Consider the following 14646-nt stretch of genomic DNA (forward strand, 5'->3'; position numbering starts at 1 on the left):
TCTACACTCTAACCACTAGGCTACCTGCCGCCTCTAACCACTAGGCTACCTGCCGCCTCTAACCACTAGGCTACCTGCCTCCTCTACACTCTAACCACTAGGCTACCTGCCGCCTCTACACTCTAACCACTAGGCTACCTGCCTCCTCTACACTCTAACCACTAGGCTACCTGCCGCCTCTAACCACTAGGCTACCTGCCGCCTCTAACCACTAGGCTACCTGCCGCCTCTAACCACTAGGCTACCTGCCGCCTCTAACCACTAGGCTACCTGCCGCAATATCTCTAACCACTAGGCTACCTGCCGCCTCCCTAACCACTAGGCTACCTGCCGCCTCTAACCACCAGGCTACCTGCCGCACTCTAACCACTAGGCTACCTGCCGCCCCTAACCACTAGGCTACCTGCCGCCTCTAACCACTAGGCTACCTGCCGCCTCTAACCACTAGGGCTACCTGCCGCCTCTAACCACTAGGCTACCTGCCGCCTCTAACCACTAGGCTACCTGCCGCCTCTAACCACTAGGCTACCTGCCTCCTCTAACCACTAGGCTACCTGCCTCCTCTAACCACTAGGCCCTGCCTCCTCTAACCACTAGGCTACCTGCCGCCTCTACACTCTAACCACTAGGCTACCTGCCGCCTCTACACTCTAACCACTAGGCTACCTGCCGCCTCTACACTCTAACCACTAGGCTACCTGCCTCCTCTACACTCTAACCACTAGGCTACCTGCCTCCTCTACACTCTAACCACTAGGCTACCTGCCGCCTCTAACCACTAGGCTACCTGCCGCCTCTAACCACTAGGCTACCTGCCGCCTCTAACCACTAGGCTACCTGCCGCCTCTAACCACTAGGCTACCTGCCGCCTCTAACCACTAGGCTACCTGCCGCCTCTAACCACTAGGCTACCTGCCGCCTCTAACCACTAGGCTACCTGCCGCCTCTAACCACTAGGCTACCTGCCTCCTCTAACCACTAGGCTACCTGCCTCCTCTAACCACTAGGCTACCTGCCTCCTCTAACCACTAGGCTACCTGCCGCCTCTACACTCTAACCACTAGGCTACCTGCCGCCTCTACCTCTAACCACTAGGCTACCTGCCGCCTCTACCTCTAACCACTAGGCTACCTGCCGCCTCTACACTCTAACCATTAGGCTACCTGCCGCCTCTACACTCTAACCTAGGCTACCTGCCTCCTCTAACCACTAGGCTACCTGCCGCCTCTACACTCTAACCACAGGCTACCTGCCGCCTCTACACTCTAACCACTAGGCTACCTGCCGCCTCTACACTCTAACCACTAGGGTTAACACTCTAACCACTAGGCTACCTGCCGCCTCTACACTCTAACCACTAGGCTACCTGCCGCCTCTACACTCCTAACCACTAGGCTACCTGCCGCCTCGACACTCTAACCACTAGGCTACCTGCCGCCTCCACACTCTAACCACTAGGCTACCTGCCGCCTCTACACTCTAACCACTAGGCTACCTGCCTCCTCCACACTCTAACCACTAGGCTACCTGCCGCCTCCACACTCTAACCACTAGGCTACCTGCCGCCTCTACACTCTAACCACTAGACTACCTGCCTCCTCTACAATCTAACCACTAGGCTACCTGCCTCCTCTACACTTCTAACCACTAGGCTGTGCCGCCTCTACACTCTAACCACTAGGCTACCTGCCTCCTCTACACTCTAACCACTAGGCTACCTGCCGCCTCTACCTCTAACCACTAGGCTACCTGCCGCCTCTACACTCTAACCACTAGGCTACCTGCCTCCTCCCACTCTAACCACTAGGCTACCTGCCTCCTCTACACTCTAACCACTAGGCTACCTGCCGCCTACACTCTAACCACTAGGCACCTGGCCTCTACACTCTAACCACTAGGCTACCTGCCGCCTCTACACTCTAACCACTAGGCTACCTGCCGCCTCTACACTCTAACCACTAGGCTACCTGGCCTCTATATCTAACCACTAGGCTACCTGTCTACACTCTAACCACTACCTGCCGCCTCTACCTGGTAACCACTAGGCTACTCTGCCTCCTCACACCTAACCACTAGGCTACCAGCATGCACACTCTAACCACTAGACTACCTGCCACCTCTACACTCTAACCACTAGGCTACCTGCCTCCTCTGTCCAACCACTAGGCTACCTTCTCTAGCTCTAACCACTAGGCTACCTGCCTCCTCTATGCACACTCTAACCACTAGGACCTGCCTCTCTGGGGCACTCTAACCACTAGGCTACCTGCTGCCCCTAAATATACAGTCTTACAAATAAAAAAAATGTCCAAGACAATTATATTCAAGGACCTAATGGAACGTTTGGTATCAACTGATCTTAATTAACCTGACCCTGTCTCTGTAGCTGACCTCTACCCTCTCCGCCTAGCTCGTGGTTGTCCCCAGATGTCGATGAGTCGAGGTGGGCGTGTGTAGCGTGTGTTGAACACGATTGGTCCTCTGCCGTCCAACCTCAGGGCCTGTCGGTTAGCGGAGGACCAGCGTTCCTGCGATATTGGTCAGCTCTACGACTACAAACACGCTGAGATGCTGTACCTGGGAGAACAATTCACCGGAGGGCCTGGTTATACCTCCGCTTCAGACTACCGGAGAACACCAAGTAAGGGGGTTTAAACACACCGAGGCAGAGACAGACATGCAGTCCTGTTCACGACACAACTGTACCTTAAATCGTCCGGGTCATCTGGGTCGTTTAATGATCATGTGTCTCCAGGTTTGCTGCAGAGTTTGACTTCCGTACGTTTGATCCAGAAGGGGTGGTTCTGTACGCAGAGTCTTCCCAGGACTCGTGGTTCATGCTGGGGCTGAGGGGAGGACGGATCGAGGTCCAGTTCAAGACCCAGCACTCCCTGAAGGTCACCAGTGGGGGCAAGGCCATCAACGACGGACAGTGGCTTGGTAAGACTGGTCCACTGATGACTTGTTACTGTCTCTGGCTGGTTATATTGGTCCTCTGTCCAACCTGACTGTCTCTAGCTGGTTATATTGGTCCTCTGTCCAACCTGACTGTCTCTAGCTGGTTATATTGGTCCTCTGTCCAACCTGACTGTCTCTAGCTGGTTATATTAGTCATCTGTATTTCAAGGCCTACCTTCAAACTCAGTGCCTCGTTGCTTGACATCATGGGAAAATCTAAGAAATCAGCCAAGACCTCAGAAAACAATTGTAGACCTCCACAAGTCTGGTTCATCCTTGGGAGCAATTTCCAAACGCCTGAAGGTACCACGTTCATCTGTACAAACAATAGTATGCAAGTATAAACACCATGGGACCACGCAGCTGTCATACCGCTCAGGAAGGAGATGCGTTCTGTCTCCTAGAGATGAACGTACTTTGGTGCGAAAAGTGCAAATCAATCCCAGAACAACAGCAAAGGACCTTGTGAAGCTGCTGGAGGAAACTGGTACAAAAGTATCTATATCCACAGTAAAACGAGTCCTATATCGACATAACCTGAAAGGCCGCTCAACAAGGAAGAAACCCCTGCTCCAAAACATCTCATCAATCAGGAAGTTAAAGCTTGGTCGCAAATGGGTCTTCCAAATGGACAAAGCCCCCAAGCATACTTCCAAAATTGTGGCAAAATGTCTATTGGAGTGGCCATCACAAAGCCTTGACCTCAATCCCATAGAAAATGTGTGGGCAGAACTGAAAAAGCATCTGCGAGCAAGGAGGCCTACAAACCTGACTCTGTCAGGAGGAATGGGCCAAAACTCAACAAACTTCTTGTGGGAGGCTACCTGAAACGTTTGACCCAAGTTAAACAATTTAAATGCAATGCTACCTGATAGGTAGTTGAGTGTATGTAAACTTCTGACCCAATGGGAATGTGATGGAAGAAATAAAAGCTCAAATAAATCATTCTCTCTACTCTTATTCTGACATTTCACATTCTTAAAATAAAGTGGTGATCCTAACTGACCTAAGACAGGGAATTTTTACAAGGATTAAATGTCAGGAATTGTGAAAAACTGAGTTTAAATGTATTTGGCTAAGGTGTATGTAAACTTCCGACTTCAACTGTATATACAGTACCAGTCAAAAGTCTGGACACACCTACTCGTTCAAGGGTTTTTCTTTATTTTTTACTATTTTCTACATTGTAGAATAATGGTGAAGACATCAAAACTATGAAATAACACATGGAATCATGTAGGAACCAATTTGTAAGTCGCTCTGGATAAGAGCGTCTGCTAAATGACTTAAATGTAAATGTAAATGTAGTAACCAAAAAAGTGTTAAGCAAATAATTCTTCAAAGTAGCCAACCTTTGCCTTGATGACAGCTTTGCACACTCTTGACATTCTCTCAACCAGCTTCACCTGGAATGCTTTTCCAACAGTCTTGAAGGAGTTCCCACATGTGCTGAGCACTTGTTGGCTGCTTTGAAGAATCTCAAATATATTTTGATTTGTTTACTCTACAATGTAGGAAATAGTAAAAATAAAGAAAAACCCTGCACTGAGTAGGTGTGTCCAAACTTTTAACTGGTACTCTTATATATGGGGGGGTTGGAAATGACATTGATAGAAGCCACAATCTATCACAATCTATCACAATATACCACAATCTATCACAATATATCACAATATACCACAATCTATCACAATATACCACAATCTATTACAATATACCACAATCTATCACAATATACCACAATCTATCAAATCTATCACAATTTACCACAATCACACAATCTATCACAATCTATCACACAATCTATCACAATATATCACAATCTATCATAATATACCACAATCTATCACAATAATGTTGTTATTGTTTTATAATGTTATTGTTTTGTAATGTTGTTGTTGTGTAATGTTGTTGTTGTGTAATGTTGTTGTTGTGTAATGTTGTTGTAGATCTCAGTAGATGAACTCGAGTCCAGTATCAATGTTAAGATCAGTAAGGAAGCTGTGATGAGCATCAACAGCCCTGAGAGTCTCTTTACGTCCATTAACGGGAAACTGGAGACCAAGGTGTACATCGCAGGGCTGCCCAACCGCACCGACAGCGTCATCAAACCGGTAAACAGCCCGCTACCGCCACACCACAACCACAGAACAACCATAGAACAACCATAGAACAACCACAGAACAACCACACCACAACCACAGAACAACCACAGAACAACCACAGAACAACCACACCACAACCACAGAACAACCACAGAACAACCACACCACAACCACAGAACAACCACAGAACAACCACACCACAACCATAGAACAACCACAGAACAACCACAGAACAACCACACCACAACCACAGAACAACCACAGAACAACCATAGAACAACCATAGAACAACCACACCACAACCATAGAACAACCACAGAACAACCATAGAACAACCATAAAACAACCACACCACAACCATAAAACAACCACACCACAACCACACCACAACCACAGAACAACCACAGAACAACCACAGAACAACCACAGAACAACCACAGAACAACCATAGAACAACCACAGAACAACCCTTAGAATAAACATTCAACCAATAACCACACAAATACTGAACAGATAATCACTCGACAACCGCAGAACAACCATAAAAATAATGATTTCCATAACCGTAAAACAACCACCATACAACCGCCTGATGACATCGACGTGACCCCTGTACAGATCAACCCTCGCCTGGACGGGTGTATACGTGGCTGGAACCTGATGAACCAGGGGGCGTCTGGGGTCAAAGAGGTTATTCAGGAGAAGAAGAGTAAACACTGTTTCCTGCACGTAGAGAGAGGAACCTACTTCACTGGGGCAGGACTGGCTCACTTCAACATAGACTACAGTGAGTAGTGTACACTAGACTGGCTCACTTCAACACAGACTACAGTGAGTAGTGTACACAAGACTGGCTCACTTCAACATAGACTACAGTGAGTAGTGTACACTAGACTGGTTAACATAGACTTACAGTGAGTAACACTAGACTGGCTCACTCAACGTAGACTACAGTGAGTAGTGTACACTAGACTGGCTCACTTCAACATAGACTACAGTGAGTAGTGTACACTAGACTGGCTCACTTCAACATAGACTACAGTGAGTAGTGGCCACTAGACTGGCTCACTTCAACATAGACTACAGTGAGTAGTGTACACTAGACTGGCTCACTTCAACATAGACTACAGTGAGTAGTGTACACTAGACTGGCTCACTTCATAGACTACAGTGGTAGTGTACACTAGACTGGGCTTACAACATGGACTACAGTAGTGTACACTAGACTGGCTCACTTCAACATAGACTACAGTGAGTAGTGTAAACAAGACTGGCTCACTTCAACATAGACTACAGTGAGTAGTGTAAACAAGACTGGCTCACTTCAACATAGACTACAGTGAGTAGTGTACACTAGACTGGCTCACTTCAACATAGACTACAGTGAGTAGTGTACACTAGACTGGCTTACTTCAACATAGACTACAGTGAGTAGTGTACACTAGACTGGCTCACTTCAACATAGACTACAGTGTAGTGTAGACTGGCTTACTTCAACATACTACTAAGTAGTGTACACTAGGCTCACTTCAACATAGACTACAGTGAGTAGTAAACAAGACTGACTCACTTCAACATAGACTACAGTGAGTAGTGTAAACAAGACTGGCTCACTTCAACAGACTACAGTGAGTAGTGTACACTAGACTGGCTTACTTCAACAGACTACAGTGAGTAGTGTACACTAGACTGGCTCACTTCAACATAGACTACAATGAGTAGTGTACACTAGACTGGCTCACTTCAACAGACTACAGTGAGTAGTGTACACTAGACTGGCTCACTTCAACATAGACTACAGTGAGTAGTGTACACTAGACTGGCTCACTTCAACAGACTACAGTGAGTAGTGTACACTAGACTGGCTCACTTAAACAGACTACAGTGAGTAGTGTACACTAGACTGGCTCACTTCAACATAGACTACAATGAGTAGTGTACACTAGACTGGCTCACTTCAACATAGACTACAGTGAGTAGTGTACACTAGACTGGCTCACTTCAACATAGACTACAGTGAGTAGTGTACACTAGACTGGCTCACTTCAACAGACTACAGTGAGTAGTGTACACTAGACTGGCTCACTTAACATAGACTACAGTGAGTAGTGTACACTAGACTGGCTCACTTCAACATAGACTACAATGAGTAGTGTACACTGAGACTGGCTCACTTCAACATAGACTACAGTGAGTAGTGTACACTAGACTGGCTCACTTCAACATAGACTACAGTGAGTAGTGTACACTAGACTGGCTCACTTCAACATAGACTACAGTGAGTAGTGTACACTAGACTGGCTCACTTCAACATAGACGACAGTGAGTAGTGTACACTAGACTGGCTCACTTCAACATAGACTACAGTGAGTAGTGTACACTAGACTGGCTCACTTCAACATAGACTACAGTGAGTAGTGTACACTAGACTGGCTCACTTCAACATTAGACTACAGTGAGTAGTGTACACTAGACTGGCTCACTTCAACATAGACTACAGTGAGTAGTGTACACTAGACTGGCTCACTTCAACATAGACTACAGTGAGTAGTGTACACTAGACTGGCTCACTTCAACATAGACTACAGTGAGTAGTGTACACTAGACTGGCTCACTTCAATATAGACTACAGTGAGTAGTGTACACTAGACTGGCTTACTTCAACATAGACTACAGTGAGTAGTGTACACTAGACTGGCTCACTTCAGCATAGACTACAAGACTGGCATATGTAAAGTTGGCCCCAACTTGTAGACTACAGTGAGTAGTATTACACTAGACTGGCTCACATAGACTACAGTGAGTAGTGTACACTAGACTGGCTTACTTCAACATAGACTACAGTGAGTAGTGTACACTAGACTGGCTCACTTCAACATAGACTACAGTGAGTAGTGTACACTAGACTGGCTCACTTCAACATTAGACTACAGTGAGTAGTGTACACTAGACTGGCTCACTTCAACATAGACGACAGTGAGTAGTGTACACTAGACTGGCTCACTTCAACATTAGACTACAGTGAGTAGTGTACACTAGACTGGCTCACTTCAGCATTAGACTACAGTGAGTAGTGTACACTAGACTGGCTCACTTCAACATAGACGACAGTGAGTAGTGTACACTAGACTGGCTCACTTCAACATAGACTATAGTGAGTAGTGTACACTAGACTGGCTTACTTCAACATAGACTACAGTGAGTAGTGTACACTAGACTGGCTCACTTCAGCATAGACTACAGCGAGTAGTGTACACTAGACTGGCTTACTTCAACATTAGACTACAGTGAGTAGTGTACACTAGACTGGCTCACTTCAACATTAGACTACACAGAGTAGTGTACACTAGACTGGCTCACTTCAACATAGACTACAGTGAGTAGTGTACACTAGACTGGCTCACTTCAACATAGACGACAGTGAGTAGTGTACACTAGACTGGCTTACTTCAACATAGACTACAGTGAGTAGTGTACACTAGACTGGCTCACTTCAACATAGACTACAGTGAGTAGTGTACACTAGACTGGCTCACTTCAACATAGACTACAGTGAGTAAGTAGTGTACACTAGACTGGCTCACTTCAACATAGACTACAGTGAGTAGTGTACACTAGACTGGCTCACTTCAACATAGACTACAGTGAGTAGTGTACACTAGACTGGCTCACTTCAACATAGACTATAGTGAGTAGTGTACACTAGACTGGCTTACTTCAACATAGACTAGACTGGCTCACTTCAACATTAGTGAGTAGTGTACACTAGACTGGCTCACTTCAGCATTAGACTATACAGAGTAGTGTACACTAGACTGGCTCACTTCAGCATTAGACTACACAGAGTAGTGTACACTAGACTGGCTCACTTCAACATAGACTACAGTGAGTAGTGTACACTAGACTGGCTCGCTTCAACATATACTACAGTGAGGAGTGTACACTAGACTGGCTCACTTCAACATTAGACTACACAGTGTAGTGTACACTAGACTGGCTCACTTCAACACAGACTACAGTGAGTAAGTAGTGTACACTAGACGTGGTTCTACTACTACAGTGGACTATATATATTCTACTACAGTGGACTATATATATTCTACTATAATAGTGGACTATATATATTCTACTATAGTGGACTATATATATTCTACTACTACAGTGGACTATATATATTCTACTATAATAGTGGACTATATATATTCTACTATAATAGTGGACTATATATATTCTACTACTACAGTGGACTATATATATTCTACTACTAACAGTGGACTATATATATTCTACTATAATATTGGACTATATATATTCTACTATAATAGTGGACTATATATATTCTACTACTATAGTGGACTATATATTCTACTATAATAGTGGACTATATATATTCTACTACTATAGTGGACTATATATATTCTACTACTATAGTGGACTATATATATTCTACTACTATAGTGGACTATATATATATTCTACTACTACAGTGGACTATATATATTCTACTACTATAGTGGACTATATATATTCTACTACTATAGTGGACTATATATATTCTACTACTACAGTGGTCTATATATATTCTACTACTATAGTGGACTATATATATTCTACTACTACAGTGGACTATATATATTCTACTACTATAGTGGACTATATATATTCTACTACTATAGTGGACTATATATATTCCTCTACTATAGTGGACTATATATATTCTACTACTATAGTGGACTATATATATTCTACTACTACAGTGGACTACATATATTCTACTATAATAGTGGACTATATATATTCTACTACTATTGTGGACTATATATATTCTACTACTATAGTGGACTATATATATTCTACTACTGCAGTGATTCTCCGGAGGATTAGGAAATAGGGGGTGGTCTACATAGACCTCTGTTTTACTAGGGCAGTCTTTGGTGCTTCTGTCTGCCTGTCAATACTGTGTGTGTGTGTGTGTGTGTGTGTGTGTGTGTGTGTGTGTGTGTGTGTGTGTGTGTGTGTGTGTGTGTGTGTGTGTGTGTGTGTGTGTGTGTGTGTGTGTGTGTGTAGGAGTCAGGAGCTGGAGGGTGGATCTGAAGATGCGTATCCGTCCGTCCAGCAGTACAGGAGTCCTCTTCGCTCTGGTCCTCAACGATACCGTCCCCCTGTCTGTCGCCGTGGTTACGCAAGGACCTGACGAAGCTGTGAGTTCAGCAACGATCCCCCACACACACACACACACACACACACACACACACACACACACACACACACACAAACCCATCACCTCTCCCCCTCCTTTCTCCAGGACCTGCAGGTGTTCCTGGATGGAGTGTCCGTGGCAACGCTGCAGTCGTTGATGTTGTGTTACCCGGACCGTCTGTCTGTAGAACTGACTGTCACCCCACTAGCCTGGAATCCCGTCGCCAACACCTCCACCTGGTCCTACAGCCTCCCTGACGGGGCGCTGGATCGACTCAACAACACAATGATGACACACTCTGTTCGGACATGTATAGGAGGACTGCCAGGTAACTAGCTAGTTACTAACTAACTAACCACAATGATGACACACTCTGTTAGGACATGTATAGGAGGACTGCCAGGTAACTAGCTAGTAGCTCATTAGCCTCAGGACTGCCAGGTAACTAGCTAGTAGCTCATTAGCCACATGACTGCCAGGTAACTAGCTAGTAGCTCATTAGCCACAGGACTGCCAGGTAACTAGCTAGTAGCTCACTAGCCACAGGACTGCCAGGTAACTAGCTAGTAGCTCACTAGCCACAGGACTGCCAGGTAACTAGCTAGTAGCTCATTAGCCACAGGACTGCCAGGTAACTAGCTAGTAGCTCATTAGCCACAGGACTGCCAGGTAACTAGCTAGTAGCTCATTAGCCACAGGACTGCCAGGTAACTAGCTAGTAGCTCATTAGCCACAGGACTGCCAGGTAACTAGCTAGTAGCTCATTAGCCACAGGACTGCCAGGTAACTAGCTAGTAGCTCATTAGCCACAAGACTGCCAGGTAACTAGCTAGTAGCTCACTAGCCACAGGACTGCCAGGTAACTAGCTCATTAGCCACAGGACTGCCAGGTAACTAGCTAGTAGCTCACTAGCCACAGGACTGCCAGGTAACTAGCTAGTAGCTCATTAGCCACAGGACTGCCAGGTAACTAGCTAGTAGCTCATTAGCCACAAGACTGCCAGGTACTAGCTAGTAGCTCACTAGCCACAGGACTGCCAGGTAACTAGCTAGTAGCTCATTAGCCACAGGACTGCCAGGTAACTAGCTAGTAGCTCATTAGCCACAGGACTGCCAGGTAACTAGCTAGTAGCTCATTAGCCACAGGACTGCCAGGTAACTAGCTAGTAGCTCACTAGCCACAGACTGCCAGGTAACTAGCTAGTAGCTCACTAGCCACAGGACTGCCAGGTAACTAGCTCAGCTCACTAGCCACAGGACTGCCAGGTAACTAGCTAGTAGCTCACTAGCCACAGGACTGCCAGGTAACTAGCTAGTAGCTCACTAGCCACAGGACTGCCAGGTAACTAGCTAGTAGCTCACTAGCCACAGGACTGCCAGGTAACTAGCTAGTAGCTCATTAGCCACAGGACTGCCAGGTAACTAGCAGCTCATTAGCCACAGGACTGCCAGGTAACTAGCTAGTAGCTCATTAGCCACAGGACTGCCAGGTAACTAGCTAGTAGCTCACTAGCCAGGACTGCCAGGTAACCAGCTAGTAGCTCACTAGCCACAGGACTGCCAGGTAACTAGCTAGTAGCTCACTAGCCACAGGACTGCCAGGTAACTAGCAGGCAAGCCACAGACTGCCAGGTAACTAGCTCATTAGCCACAGGACTGCCAGGTAACTAGCTAGTAGCTCACTAGCCACAGGACTGCCAGGTAACTAGCCAGTAGCTCATTAGCCACAGGACTGCCAGGTAACTAGCTAGTAGTCTACCAGCCACAGGACTGCCAGGTAACTAGCTAGTAGCTCACTAGCCACAGGACTGCCAGGTAACTAGCTAGTAGCTCATTAGCCTCAGGACTGCCAGGTAACTAGCTAGTAGCTCACTAGCCACAGGACTGCCAGGTTGGTGAAACTAACTAACGTAGTCCATATTTCAGAACTGATTCAGATTTCATTGATGACGTGTGAAACCACAAGTGTTTGTGGGTATTTAATCCCTCCGTCCGTCTCCAGATGAGGTCCCAGTCTCCGCCACCCCAGTGACAGCCTACTACCACGGCTGTATGGACGTCAACGTCAACGCTCGCCCGTTAGACTTCGACGAGGCAGACACTAAACACAACAGCATTAAGTCCCACTCCTGCCCCCCTGTCTCGCCCCCCCAAGACACTCTCTGACGACCCCCCCACCACCACTCACCCTACAGGAAGTGACCTCACAGCCAGGTCGACCAATCACCACACATCTCTGTCCTGAGGCCCACATCTGTGTATATGATCCTCTACCTAATGATTAGGAGGAGGGGGAGGGAGGGAGGGAGGGATGGGGGTAGGGGGAGAGGAAGGGAGGGAAGAAAGGAGTGGGGGAGGGAGAGAGGGAAGAAAGGGGGAGGGAGGGGGAAGTGGAAGGGAGAAAGGGAGGGGGAGGGAGGGGGAGTGGACTTGCACAATGCAGTCATTTCTGTTTATTTAGTTTCCTGCACTCTTTGTTAGACTGTTTTTGAAGGTTTCATATTTTTCATTGAAGACCTCACCATCACCCTCACCCCACCATCACCCCACCATCACCCTCACCATCACCCCACCATCACCCTCACCCCCACCATCACCCCACCATCACCCTCACCCCACCATCACCCTCACCATCACCCCACCATCACCCTCACTCTCACCATCACCCCACCATCACCCTCACCATCACACTCACCATCACACTCACCATCACCCTCACCTCACCATCACCCTCACCCCACCATCACCCTCACCACACCATCACCCTCACCATCACCCCACCCTCACCATCAACCCACCATCACCCTCACCCCACCATTACCCTCACCATCACCCCACCATCACCATCACCCCACCATCACCCTCACCATCACCCTCACCATCACCCATCACACTCACCATCACCCTCACCCCACCATCACACTCACCATCACCCTCACCCCACCATTACCCTCACCATCACCATCACCCCACCATCACCCTCACTCTCACCATCACCCCACCATCACCCTCACACCACCATCACCCCACCATCACCCCACCATCACCCTCACCCTCACCATCACCCCACCATCACCCTCACCATCACCCTCACCATCACCCCACCATCACCCTCACTCTCACCATCACCCCATCATCACCCCACCATCACCATCACCCCACCATCACCCTCACCCTCACCCCACCATCACCCTCACCATCACCCTCACCATCACCCCACCATCACCCTCACCCTCACCATCACCCCACCATCACCCTCACCATCACCCTCACCATCACCCCACCATCACCCTCACTCTCACCATCACCCCACCATCACCCCACCATCACCCCACCATCACCCTCACCATCACCCCACCATCACCCTCACCATCACCCTCACACTCACCCCACCATCACACTCACCCCACCATCACACTCACCATCACCCTCACCCCACCATCACCCCACCATTACCCTCACCCCACCATCACCCTCACCCCACCATCACCCTCACCCCACCATTACCCTCACCATCACCCTCACCCCACCATCACCCTCACCATCACCCCACCATCACCCTCACCATCACCCTCACCATCACCCCACCATCACCCTCACCATCACCCCACCATCACCCTCACCATCACCCCACCATCACCCTCACTCTCACCATCACCCCACCATCACCCCACCATCACCATCACCCCACCATCACCCTCACCCTCACCATCACCCCACCATCACCCTCACCATCACCCCACCATCACCCTCACCATCACCCTCACACTCACCCCACCATCACACTCACCCCACCATCACACTCACCATCACCCTCACCCCACCATCACCCCACCATTACCCGCACCCCACCATCACCCTCACCCCACCATCACCCTCACCCCACCATCACCCTCACCCCACCATCACCCTCACCATCACCCCACCATCACCCTCACCATCACCCTCACCATCACCCCACCATCACCCTCACCCTCACCATCACCCCACCATCACCCTCACCATCACCATCACCCCACCATCACCCTCACTCTCACCATCACCCCACCATCACCCCACCATCACCATCACCCCACCATCACCCTCACCCTCACCATCACCCCCACCATCACCCTCACCATCACCCCACCATCACCCTCACCATCACCCTCACACTCACCCCACCATCACACTCACCCCACCATCACACTCACCATCACCCTCACCCCACCATCACCCCACCATTACCCTCACCCCACCATCACCCTCACCCCACCATCACCCTCACCCCACCATTACCCTCACCCCACCCTCACCATCACCCCACCATCACCCTCACCATCACCCCACCATGGTTTGTATTGCCGTGGCTCTGTTCCTGTGAAGAAGAGGAGTTACCAAATC

General features: G+C 48.1%; 1 pseudogene; it reads left to right on the top strand.

Annotated features, from left to right (window-relative positions):
• The window catches only part of LOC135533717 (vitamin K-dependent protein S-like), a 51109-nt pseudogene extending 38545 nt beyond the window's left edge, over positions 1-12564 (top strand).
• Positions 12565-14646: the final 2082 nt, after the last annotated feature.

This window comes from Oncorhynchus masou, unplaced genomic scaffold (assembly GCF_036934945.1).
Source record: "Oncorhynchus masou masou isolate Uvic2021 unplaced genomic scaffold, UVic_Omas_1.1 unplaced_scaffold_2612, whole genome shotgun sequence".
Lineage (NCBI taxonomy): Eukaryota > Metazoa > Chordata > Actinopteri > Salmoniformes > Salmonidae > Oncorhynchus > Oncorhynchus masou.